Source organism: Alosa pseudoharengus, unplaced genomic scaffold (genome assembly GCF_046254945.1).
Source record: "Alosa pseudoharengus isolate Yale_2024_CS ecotype anadromous, Long Island Sound unplaced genomic scaffold, YU_APseudo_1.1 YU_APseudo_1.1_scf_5, whole genome shotgun sequence".
NCBI lineage: Eukaryota > Metazoa > Chordata > Actinopteri > Clupeiformes > Clupeidae > Alosa > Alosa pseudoharengus.
Window position 1 is genome coordinate 21908854 of NW_027468837.1, and position 11694 is coordinate 21920547.

Here is an 11694-nt window from a genome sequence, read left to right on the forward strand (position 1 = left end):
AAACACATCTGGTGAACTCGGATTACTGCTCTATATAGTACACAAAGCTTCTTTTTCCCAAAAATCCATTCTTTGATTTTATAAATATTTTTTAATGTAAAAAAAATGCTTTAAATGCTTTAAATCTATTATGCGGCTTGACCTTTTGACCTAACCATGTCAAAACACATCTGTTGCACTCAGCTAACTGCCCTACATAATACACAAAGCTTCTTTTTTCCAAAAAACTCACTCTTTGATTTTATATAAATTTTTTACTATTCAAAAATGCTATAAATCTATTATGCGAATTGACCTTTTGACCAACCCATGTCAAAACACATCTGCTGCACTCAGTTAACTGCCCTACATAGTACACAAAGCTTCTTTTTTTCAAAAACTTACTCTTTGATTTTATATACATTTTTTACTATTCAAAAATGCTATAAATCTATTATGCGGCTTGACCTTTTGACCTACCCATGTCAAAACACATCTGTTGCACTCAGTTAACTGCCCTACATAGTACACAAAGCTTCTTTTTTTCAAAAACACACTCTTTGATTTTATATACATTTTTTACTATTCAAAAATGCTATAAATCTATTATGTGCCTTCCCCTTTCGCCTTACCCATATCAAAACACATCTGCTGCACTCGGCTAACTGCCCTACATAGTACACAAAGCTTCTTTTTTCCAAAAATGCACTCTTTGATTTTATATACATTTTTTATTATTCAAAAATGCTATAAATCTATTATGCGGCTTGACCTTTTGACCTAACCATGTCAAAACACATCTGTTGCACTCAGCTAACTGCCCTACATAATACACAAAGCTTCTTTTTTCCAAAAACTCACTCTTTGATTTTATATAATTTTTTTACTATTCAAAAATGCTATACATCTATTATGCGAATTGACCTTTTGACCAACCCATGTCAAAACACATCTGCTGCACTCAGTTAACTGCCCTACATAGTACACAAAGCTTCTTTTTTTCAAAAACGCACTCTTTGATTTTATATTATTTTTTTACTATTCAAAAATGCTATAAATCTATTATGTGCCTTCACCTTTTGACCTAGCCATGTCAAAACACATCTGTTGCACTCGGCTAACTGCCCTTCATAGTGCACAATGCTTCTTTTTTTCCAGAAACTCACTCTTTGATTTTATATTATTTTTTTACTATTCAAAAATGCTATAAATCTATTATGTGCCTTCCCCTTTCGCCTTACCCATATCAAAACACATCTGCTGCACTCGGCTAACTGCCCTACATAGTACACAAAGCTTCTTTTTTCCAAAAATGCACTCTTTGATTTTATATACATTTTTTATTATTCAAAAATGCTATAAATCTATTATGCGGCTTGACCTTTTGACCTAACCATGTCAAAACACATCTGTTGCACTCAGCTAACTGCCCTACATAATACACAAAGCTTCTTTTTTCCAAAAACTCACTCTTTGATTTTATATAATTTTTTTACTATTCAAAAATGCTATACATCTATTATGCGAATTGACCTTTTGACCAACCCATGTCAAAACACATCTGCTGCACTCAGTTAACTGCCCTACATAGTACACAAAGCTTCTTTTTTTCAAAAACGCACTCTTTGATTTTATATTATTTTTTTACTATTTAAAAATGCTATAAATCTATTATGTGCCTTCACCTTTTGTCCTAGCTATGTCAAAACACATCTGTTGCACTCGGCTAACTGCCCTTCATAGTACACAATGCTTCTTTTTTTCCAGAAACTCACTCTTTGATTTTATATTATTTTTTTACTATTCAAAAATGCTATAAATCTATTATGCGGCTTGACCTTTTGACCTACCCATGTCAAAACACATCTGTTGCACTCAGCTAACTGGCCTTCATAGGACACAAAGCTTATTTTTTCCAAAAACTCACTCTTTGATTTTATATTAATTTTTTACTTTATAAAAATGCTATAAATCTATTATGCGAATCGACCTTTTGACCTACCCATGTCAAAACACATCTGCTGCACTCAGCTAACTGCCCTACATAATACACAAAGCTTATTTTGTCCAAAAACTTACTCTTTGATTTTATATAAATTTTTTACTATTTAAAAATGCTATAAATCTATTATGCGGCTTGACCTTTTGACCTACCCATGTCAAAACACATCTGCTGCACTCGGCTAACTGCCCTACATAGTACACAAAGCTTCTTTTTTCCAAAAATGCACTCTTTGATTTTATATTATTTTTTTATTATTCAAAAATGCTATAAATTTATTATGCGCCTTCATCTTTTGACCTACCCATGTCAAAACACATCTGCTGCACTCAGCTAACTGTCCTACATACAGTAGTACACAAAGCTTTTTTTTTCCAAAAACTCACTCTTTGATTTTATATTAATTTATTACTATTCAAAAATGCAAAAAAACAAGCTACCTCTTTGTACGTAGACATACATCATTTATATTTATTAAGTTAACTATATTTTGTTTTCCATCCAAAGTTCCATTTGGCTGTGTAAATCAACTGGATTTTTTTAAATTTTCAATAAATGTATAATATAGATTTATAGCATTTTTTGATAATAAAACATCTATAAAATCAAAGAGTGGGCTTTGGAAAAAAATAAGCTTTGTGTACTATGTAGGGCAGTTAGCTGAGTGCAGCAGATGTGTTTTGACATGGGTAGGTCAAAAGGTCAGGTCGCATAATAGATTTATAGCATTTTTGAATAGTAAAAAATGTATATAAAATCAAAGACTGCGTTTTTGAAAAAAAGAAGCTTTGTGTACTATGTAGGGCAGTTAACCGAGTGCAGCAGATGTGTTTTGATATGGGTAAGGCGAAAGGGGAAGGCACATAATAGATTTATAGCATTTTTGAATAGTAAAAAATGTATATAAAATCAAAGAGTGTGTTTTTGAAAAAAAGAAGCTTTGTGTACTATGTAGGCAAGTTAGCCGAGTGCAGCAGATGTGTTTTGATATGGGTAAGTCGAAAGGAGAAGGCACATAATAGATTTATAGCATTTTTGAATAGTAAAAAATTTATATAAAATCAAAGAGTGCGTTTTTGAAAAAAAGAAGCTTTGTGTACTATGTAGGCAAGTTAGCTGAGTGCAACAGATGTGTTTTGACATGGGTAAGTCGAAAGGTCAAGCTGCATAATAGATTTATAGCATTTTTGAATAGTAAAAGAATTATATAAAATCAAAGAGTGCGTTTTAAAAAAAAAAAGAAGCTTTGTGTACTATGTAGGGCAGTTAGCCGAGTGCAGCAGATGTGTTTTGACATGGGTAGGTCAAAAGGTGAAGGCACATAATAGATTTATAGCATTTTTGAATAGTAAAAAAATAATATAAAATCAAAGAGTGCATTTTTGGAAAAAAGAAGCTTTGTGTACTATGTAGGGCAGTTAGCCGAGTGCAGCAGATGTGTTTTGACATGGGTAGGTCAAAAGGTCAAGCCGCATAATAGATTTATAGCATTTTTGAATAGTAAAAAATTTATATAAAATCAAAGAGTAAGTTTTTGGACAAAATAAGCTTTGTGTATTATGTAGGGCAGTTAGCTGAGTGCAGCAGATGTGTTTTGACATGGGTAGGTCAAAAGGTCGATTCGCATAATAGATTTATAGCATTTTTATAAAGTAAAAAATTTATATAAAATCAAAGAGTGAGTTTTTGGAAAAAATAAGCTTTGTGTCCTATGAAGGCCAGTTAGCTGAGTGCAACAGATGTGTTTTGACATGGGTAGGTCAAAAGGTCAAGCCGCATAATAGATTTATAGCATTTTTGAATAGTAAAAAAAATATATAAAATCAAAGAGTGAGTTTCTGGAAAAAAAGAAGCATTGTGCACTATGAAGGGCAGTTAGCCGAGTGCAACAGATGTGTTTTGACATGGCTAGGTCAAAAGGTGAAGGCACATAATAGATTTATAGCATTTTTGAATAGTAAAAAAATAATATAAAATCAAAGAGTGCGTTTTTGAAAAAAAGAAGCTTTGTGTACTATGTAGGGCAGTTAACTGAGTGCAGCAGATGTGTTTTGACATGGGTTGGTCAAAAGGTCAATTCGCATAATAGATGTATAGCATTTTTGAATAGTAAAAAAATTATATAAAATCAAAGAGTGAGTTTTTGGAAAAAAGAAGCTTTGTGTATTATGTAGGGCAGTTAGCTGAGTGCAACAGATGTGTTTTGACATGGTTAGGTCAAAAGGTCAAGCCGCATAATAGATTTATAGCATTTTTGAATAATAAAAAATGTATATAAAATCAAAGAGTGCATTTTTGGAAAAAAGAAGCTTTGTGTACTATGTAGGGCAGTTAGCCGAGTGCAGCAGATGTGTTTTGATATGGGTAAGGCGAAAGGGGAAGGCACATAATAGATTTATAGCATTTTTGAATAGTAAAAAATGTATATAAAATCAAAGAGTGTGTTTTTGAAAAAAAGAAGCTTTGTGTACTATGTAGGCAAGTTAGCCGAGTGCAGCAGATGTGTTTTGATATGGGTAAGGCGAAAGGGGAAGGCACATAATAGATTTATAGCATTTTTGAATAGTAAAAAATGTATATAAAATCAAAGAGTGTGTTTTTGAAAAAAAGAAGCTTTGTGTACTATGTAGGCAAGTTAGCCGAGTGCAGCAGATGTGTTTTGATATGGGTAAGTCGAAAGGGGAAGGCACATAATAGATTTATAGCATTTTTGAATAGTAAAAAATTTATATAAAATCAAAGAGTGCGTTTTTGAAAAAAAGAAGCTTTGTGTACTATGAAGGCCAGTTAGCTGAGTGCAACAGATGTGTTTTGACATGGGTAGGTCAAAAGGTCAAGCCGCATAATAGATTTATAGCATTTTTGAATAGTAAAAAATGTATATAAAATCAAAGAGTAAGTTTTTGAAAAAAAGAAGCTTTGTGTACTATGTAGGGCAGTTAACTGAGTGCAGCAGATGTGTTTTGACATGGGTTGGTCAAAAGGTCAATTCGCATAATAGATTTATAGCATTTTTGAATAGTAAAAAATTTATATAAAATCAAAGAGTGAGTTTTTATGAAAAAAGAAGCTTTGTGTATTATGTAGGGCAGTTAGCTGAGTGCAACAGATGTGTTTTGACATGGTTAGGTCAAAAGGTCAAGCCGCATAATAGATTTAAAGCATTTAAAGCATTTTTTTACATTAAAAAAATATTTATAAAATCAAAGAATGGATTTTTGGGAAAAAGAAGCTTTGTGTACTATATAGAGCAGTAATCCGAGTTCACCAGATGTGTTTTGACATGGGTAGGTCAAAAGGGCAAGCCGCATAATAGATTTGAAACATTTAACATTAAAAATTGTATAAAATCAAAGAGTAGGTTTTAGGGAAAAAGAAGCTTTGTGTACTAGAAAGGGCAGTAAGCCGAGTTCAGGAGATGTGTTTTAGTATGGGTAAGTCAAAAGGTGAAGCCGCATAATAGATTGAAATCTTTTATCAGCCTAAAAAATTCATAAAATCAAAACATGGGTTTTCGGACAAAAGAAGCTTTGTGTAATATAGGCAGGCCTTGTTTAAACACATTAAAGTTGGTTTGACACAAACTCGACCCTCGTAGTCAGTGCTAAATAGATTTTTCGAATGTGTCGAATATCCAACGTCCAATATAAAACCAACTTTACCACGGTGATTACCTTGTGGTGGACATAGCCTTGTCTTTTTTGGTAAGTGGTGTTTATATTGATATAAGACGTGTTAATACCATTGTGTACTTGAATATGTGAAGGATTCAGTTAGTTTGCACGTTTATCATCCCAGACGAAAGTTAGAAAAGTTGGCATTGTCAACGTTGTTGTTAACCTTAGCTTCGCTAGACACTTTTGCCACGTTAGCTAACAACGGCGATTTAACACGTTAAGATGAATTTATAGATGGGGTTTTATGCATTGGCCATCTTTGTAGAATTTCTAAAATAATTACGCTACATAGGCCTACTCTAAATTATGCACAACCGTTAAATGTGCTTTAATGGGGGACTAAGGTATTGGGGAGACGGATCTTCCAAGTGGAAGAAATGATAGTAAGGTTAGTGAGCAAGTTACATGCTAAATTGGGTGACTGGCAATGTCTGAATGCAGTAACGTTAGCTACCAGTGTGCAGTAACTTAAACGCTACTAGTGGGACTTTGACAACAGCCGTGAGAAGGCCTGCTTCACTTTAGTTTAGCTAATACATTGGTGCATCAGGCATTGAATATGAACTTTGTAATGAGTTAGAGCTGTGAGGGTACAACCTGCATAGTGTAGTTTGCCTAACTAACTTCCCTTAGTTAGCCATCCTCCCTTCAAGCCAAATTCAACCTGGCTTCAGTTTATTATCTACATTGATCTAATATTGTTATCTGTAGACTACATAGTAAAACGATGCAATTCAATAAGTAATTATAATAATTACACGGAACACTATAAAGAATATACAGTTGTTGACTAATAACACATTTAAAGTTCATAAGTCATGATAATCATTAACCATAATCATAATATTAATACAACACTGCAAAAAAATGAAATCTAACCAAGTGTTGATAATCTTATATTAAGATCAAAAAATCTATTTGATATTGTTTTTAGTATGAAAAGACTTACCTAGCACTCTCTCGAAAGATCATTTTGTCTTAATTTAAGAAGACTTTGACTTATTTTAAGGAGTCTTATCAAGACAAATTTGCTCAACGCACTGGCAGACAAATTTGCTTGTTTTTAGGACAAATTTGCTTAACGCACTGGCAGACAAATTTGCTTGTTTTCAGGATGAGATGTCATAATTTAAGAAAAGTTTGACTTATTTTAAGTCAAATGATTTCATGAGAAAGTGCTAGGTGAGTGTCTTTACACTAAAAACAATACCAACTAGTTTTTTTTTTATCTTGATATAAGATTAATAACACTTGGTTAGATTTTGTTAGATAAGCAGTTTTTGCAGTGAAGATACAATCGTAGACATACTTTTGATCTGAGCATTTTGTAAACCTAGTTTACCAGTCATAGCCTACTAGATGTGCAGTGCAGACATACATTTTTCCCATTAAAAGTTTAAATTTGTGTAAATTATTACTAAAAATGTCTTTAATATTTTATGTCTCTTGTGTTTCTGTGTTATAGAAGTGGATTGCATGCATTGCAAATTCTGTAAGTTTGAGACTTCTGAAGAGTTGCTACTGAAACATTGTTGCCTCAGTCACAAAGGTGATCACTGGCCATGCATTTACACAGAGTATGTTTGTGTGTTCAAAACACCTGGTGCACTTAGATCACACCTTTCGAGATCACACAGAGAGACTGCAAATACACCAAGTTCAATATTTCAGTGTGAACTATGTGACTTTAGAGAGACCTGCAGTGAAAAGATTTATGGAAGCATCTTGGACACCACTTACAGAATCAGGAAACTGTGCAATGTCCCATACGTAAATGTACTTTTAAAACAAACATTCGTCCCACTTTTACTTCCCATAGAAGTCGAAATCATAGAAATTGTTCAAGTCAAGACTATCGAACTGTGGAAAGAAGCAACACTTTAGATGATGCAAATGATGATGATGAACAAGTTAATTTTGAAGTAGAAGGATTACAGGGTAATGAAGTAGGAGGATCACGGGATAATGTTGGCGCAGATGAAGTACAAGAGTTTGATGAAAATGTGGACAATGAGATACTTAAACACAAATTGGCTGCTCTGTTTCTTTCTATGCAAACAGTGTTGCATGTTCCTAGAATGCATTTTTAAAGTTTGACTTAATCAAGGTTTAGGCCACAGATGAACTGCAACATGATGGTTTATGCTACAGATCCATTAAGACATTGTTATATTGATGTATGGCATCAAATACATGGTTTTGTTCAATCAATGTTTTTAGATTTCTGAAGAGTTTTATCGGATCCCAAGCAAGAACCTCCTGGTCACTTTCCGTGCATCACTTGACATATGTGCTTCGCCTATTAAAACTACCGGGCAAAGAAGGGAACATTTGGTCCAGAGATGGAAGACCTCCTGGATAAGCTTGATGAAGAGGTGAGTAAGTGCCTGAAGCTGATTATGTATGTGAACTCTTTCTTTTGCAATTGCCTAGTTTTCTGCATTTATTGGTTATGAGCCTCATCCAAGTCACTAGTGTAGATAAACACAATTGAGTTCGGGATTTACATCACATGAGTGTGGCGGCGGCCATATTTAGGGACCCTGAACTTTGACAAAAACAATATTACTAATGGTAGGAGCATTAATTATTAGCCTGACGAGCCAGACCCACATTAAAATGTAGGGTCTTGGCACTCACCGTTCGCAGTGTTCAGTCCCAGGGGCGGGATTATCGGTTGTCTTTCAAATTCCCTCTGCACGCAATAGGACAGCGCTATCCCCAACGCGAGTCCCATGCGTTTTCCCACCAGCGGAACTAGTTGGCTAGTTCAAACTTTTGCCGCTAGGGTGCGTCTAGATTTCTAGACTAATTAATTGTCACAGAGGTGAACAAAACTAATGGACAGTTATGTGAGCAATTATGTTTCCATTAGTAATAATCACTTTATGTTCGGTGTCCCTAAATATGGACGCTGCCTCACTCATGTGACCTAAATCCCAAACTCAGTATGTTGAAGCTGATGGCACAAAAGTGATTGCTATGTTTTGTCTTTATTGATCCATACTTTACATAATGTTGGTGGCAAATATTAACTTTTTTAATTAATCCTGTTTGAATCTACACTCAAGCCTGGGCTACAGATGACTAAATCAAACCTACCCAGTATACAAGAGGTATCTTTCCCATGACACTATTTCCATGTTCCTAGGATGTGTTGAGAATGATGTTAATGTAGCAGCTGGTTAAGGTCATTAGACTATTGAAATGTTGATAAACTTGGGAATTATTTTTGATGGAGGTTGTCTGTGAGGCATCAAATCAGTCATGATGTTCCAGCAACTGCATATACAAAGGGAGCAGATTGTTTCATTTTTCAGTGCCATATTGGTCATTGTTACCATACCTCAAAACATTCTCCCTGTAGCAAGGTGCTCTGGCAAATTTTCATTTTCTGAAGAGCAGTTCACTTGCTTTTTTACTAGCATTGTGAATTTACAGTATTATGGATCGATCATTTCTCGATGTTAAATGTAATATTTACTTTTGCACTTTTAGACTGAGAACATTGTGTTTTTCCATACTAATGACTTGGATGAAAATGTCATATTTTATGAATAATTAATGCTGAAAATAAACAAACACGTTTTACATTTAATAGCTACAGTTTAATTCTTCATTTCATTTACACTGTTTATCTTCAGTTTTGCACTATGTGAATGGTGTTTGTATTTGTGTGTTGGTATTATCTTTAGACAAGTGACATTGCTTTTCAACGAAAGACAACAGCTCTGAGAGGACTTACCCATCTTTATCCGTGAGGACACATCAAAGTTTTTCTTGAAGTGTTTGGTAAGTGATTTCTTTGTTTAATATACTTTAAAAATGTATCTGGGGTGTTACCAATGATATGATTTCTAAGTGAATTCTGATAATTTTGAACATAATAAACTTTGGAACATATCCTCAGATGCTCAAACGCACTTTCTGTCATTCTATGAGCGGTTCATCAGTCCAGATGTGTGTTGCAAGGCTTGATGTTAAACTACTTCTGGTAACTGGTATACTAATGGGTGATGGTATTTAGGCTTTAGATTGTGAGAGCTAAATCTATCATGGGGTTGCATGTACTTAAAGCACAAAGTTCTACACAATTCCCAGATCCCTGGGTTTGCTTTCTGCATAAATGTTGTCCTAACACATATCACAATGCCAATTTCAGTGACATTAAAGGAACCCTCTGGAGAGTCAGTCCATATCCCTGTTCTTTGAGGCTGCTGAGTGCTGTTGATGGTTATCATAACGACAGCAATGAGTTGCATGCCCTCTTCGGTTAGAGTTGGCTGCCGTTTCGCTATTTGGTCTACCCTGCATGAAATTCTGTCGTTCTCATACCTATCGACAGCACTCGGCAACAGAAACAACAGGCCCACGGGTTAATTCCCACACTCTACTGGGTTGCCTTTGGAGTTGAATGGAAAAGTCCGTAGCATAATGGTAGAATATCGGTGTAACTGTTTTGCTTTGTATTTAATATTGTTTCTGATTTCTTTAGGAGACTGACCCTGCGGATGCTGTGGTCCGAGGTGTGTCTGTTGGCATTCTGACTGTCTATGAAGATGAGGATGCCACCACATCACCAATTGTGCGAGATGTACATGTTGTGTTGGAAGGACACATCATACTGCATGACTTACCTGACCTCCAGACTGCCTTTGCATACCTCTTTGTCCTTTTGTATGCCATAAACATTGAATATCCAAAATTGCTAAAGTATACCTTTGAAGCAATTCAGACCATCTTTTTTGAGCTTGGGTCCCTATGCTCATGGCGCATCAGGTCGCTCAAAACAAAGCTTTTGCAGTAAATGTTTGTAGACTGTTGAGTCATTTCTCTTTTACCCTCTGAGTTGAGAGTTAAGAGTTGCATATATGCTCAGTGCCAGTTTTATGTGTTTCCTCAGAAATAAACATGGTATGCACACATCGTTTTGTAAAATGCCTATTCAAACTCCCTATAGGACTTTTTGTTATCCAAAATGCATACTGACAATCAAATGCTTACTGCACATTAACCCCTTTGTGTAGAAGTATAATCCTGGTCTCAAATGAAAGGTAACACTTTGAGGTTTCTTGTGAACTATTTAGATTGTATGGCAGGTGTTCTGATACAGACTGACTACACAAAATATGGAATAATTACAAAAAGGCCTCTATTTTTGCATTTACTTTGTTCAATGAGTCTGTATAAGATATCCAATATCAGTTGTATAGATGTATAGTCTAACACAACAAAAAGATTCAATTTCTGTGGATTCTTGTGAATATTTCAGTACCCAATATGTTGCATCTACTTATTGTGCTGCACTGCAGCCAGAAGTCAGGGTAGCACCAAAAGCGGAGGGGGGCATTTTGGATCAAATTTAATTGAGACATAAGATTAATCTGAAAATGTAGAGCACTATACAGATTGTACATGAAAAAAAGTTGTCATTTTTAGACTCCCAAGAGTCAAAGCTTTGAAATGGTGTATAACATTACTATGCTACATAGCAATATGGTGCATACAATTGATTTAGAATGTGTGGGGGAGGGGGATAACCATCCCGCTTGCGGGACACTGAAAATTATGTTAAGGAAAATGTACCAAAATGTATAATCAGCTTCAATTGTATCTAACATTTCAGAATTTTAGGGTACAGATAAATTTGAGACTTGAAGGTAGAACTACATGCTAAAAAAAAACCTTTCTTTGTTATTGTAAGGAGAATAACCTGGTTTGGTCATCAAAAAAAATTAAGTTGGCTAAACTCAAAAACCTTTGTAAGGTCAACAAAAAACGAAGTTGGCTAAACTGAAAAATATTTGTAAGGGCAACAAAAAAAAACCAAGTTGGCTAAACTCAAAAACCTTTGTAAGGTCAACAAAAAAGGAAGTTGGCTAAACTCAAAAACCTTTGAAAGGGCAACAAAAAAATCTAAGTTAGCTAAACTCAAAAACCTTTGTAAGGTCAACAGTAGTAAACTTGAGTTGAGAAAACTCAAAAATCTCTTGCATCATGTTGCCTAGAAAATTTGAGTTGTCGCAACTATTTCTT

The 11694-nt window shown here is 34.6% G+C and overlaps 1 long non-coding RNA gene across 1 annotated transcript; it reads left to right on the forward strand.

Moving 5' to 3' along the window:
- The first annotated feature begins 7949 nt into the window (after positions 1–7949).
- On the forward strand, positions 7950–10584 carry LOC143103613 (uncharacterized). Its single transcript, XR_012982915.1, has 3 exons — positions 7950–8033; positions 9354–9450; positions 10154–10584. It is a non-coding gene; the product is annotated as an uncharacterized LOC143103613 (long non-coding RNA).
- The last annotated feature ends 1110 nt before the right edge of the window (positions 10585–11694 follow it).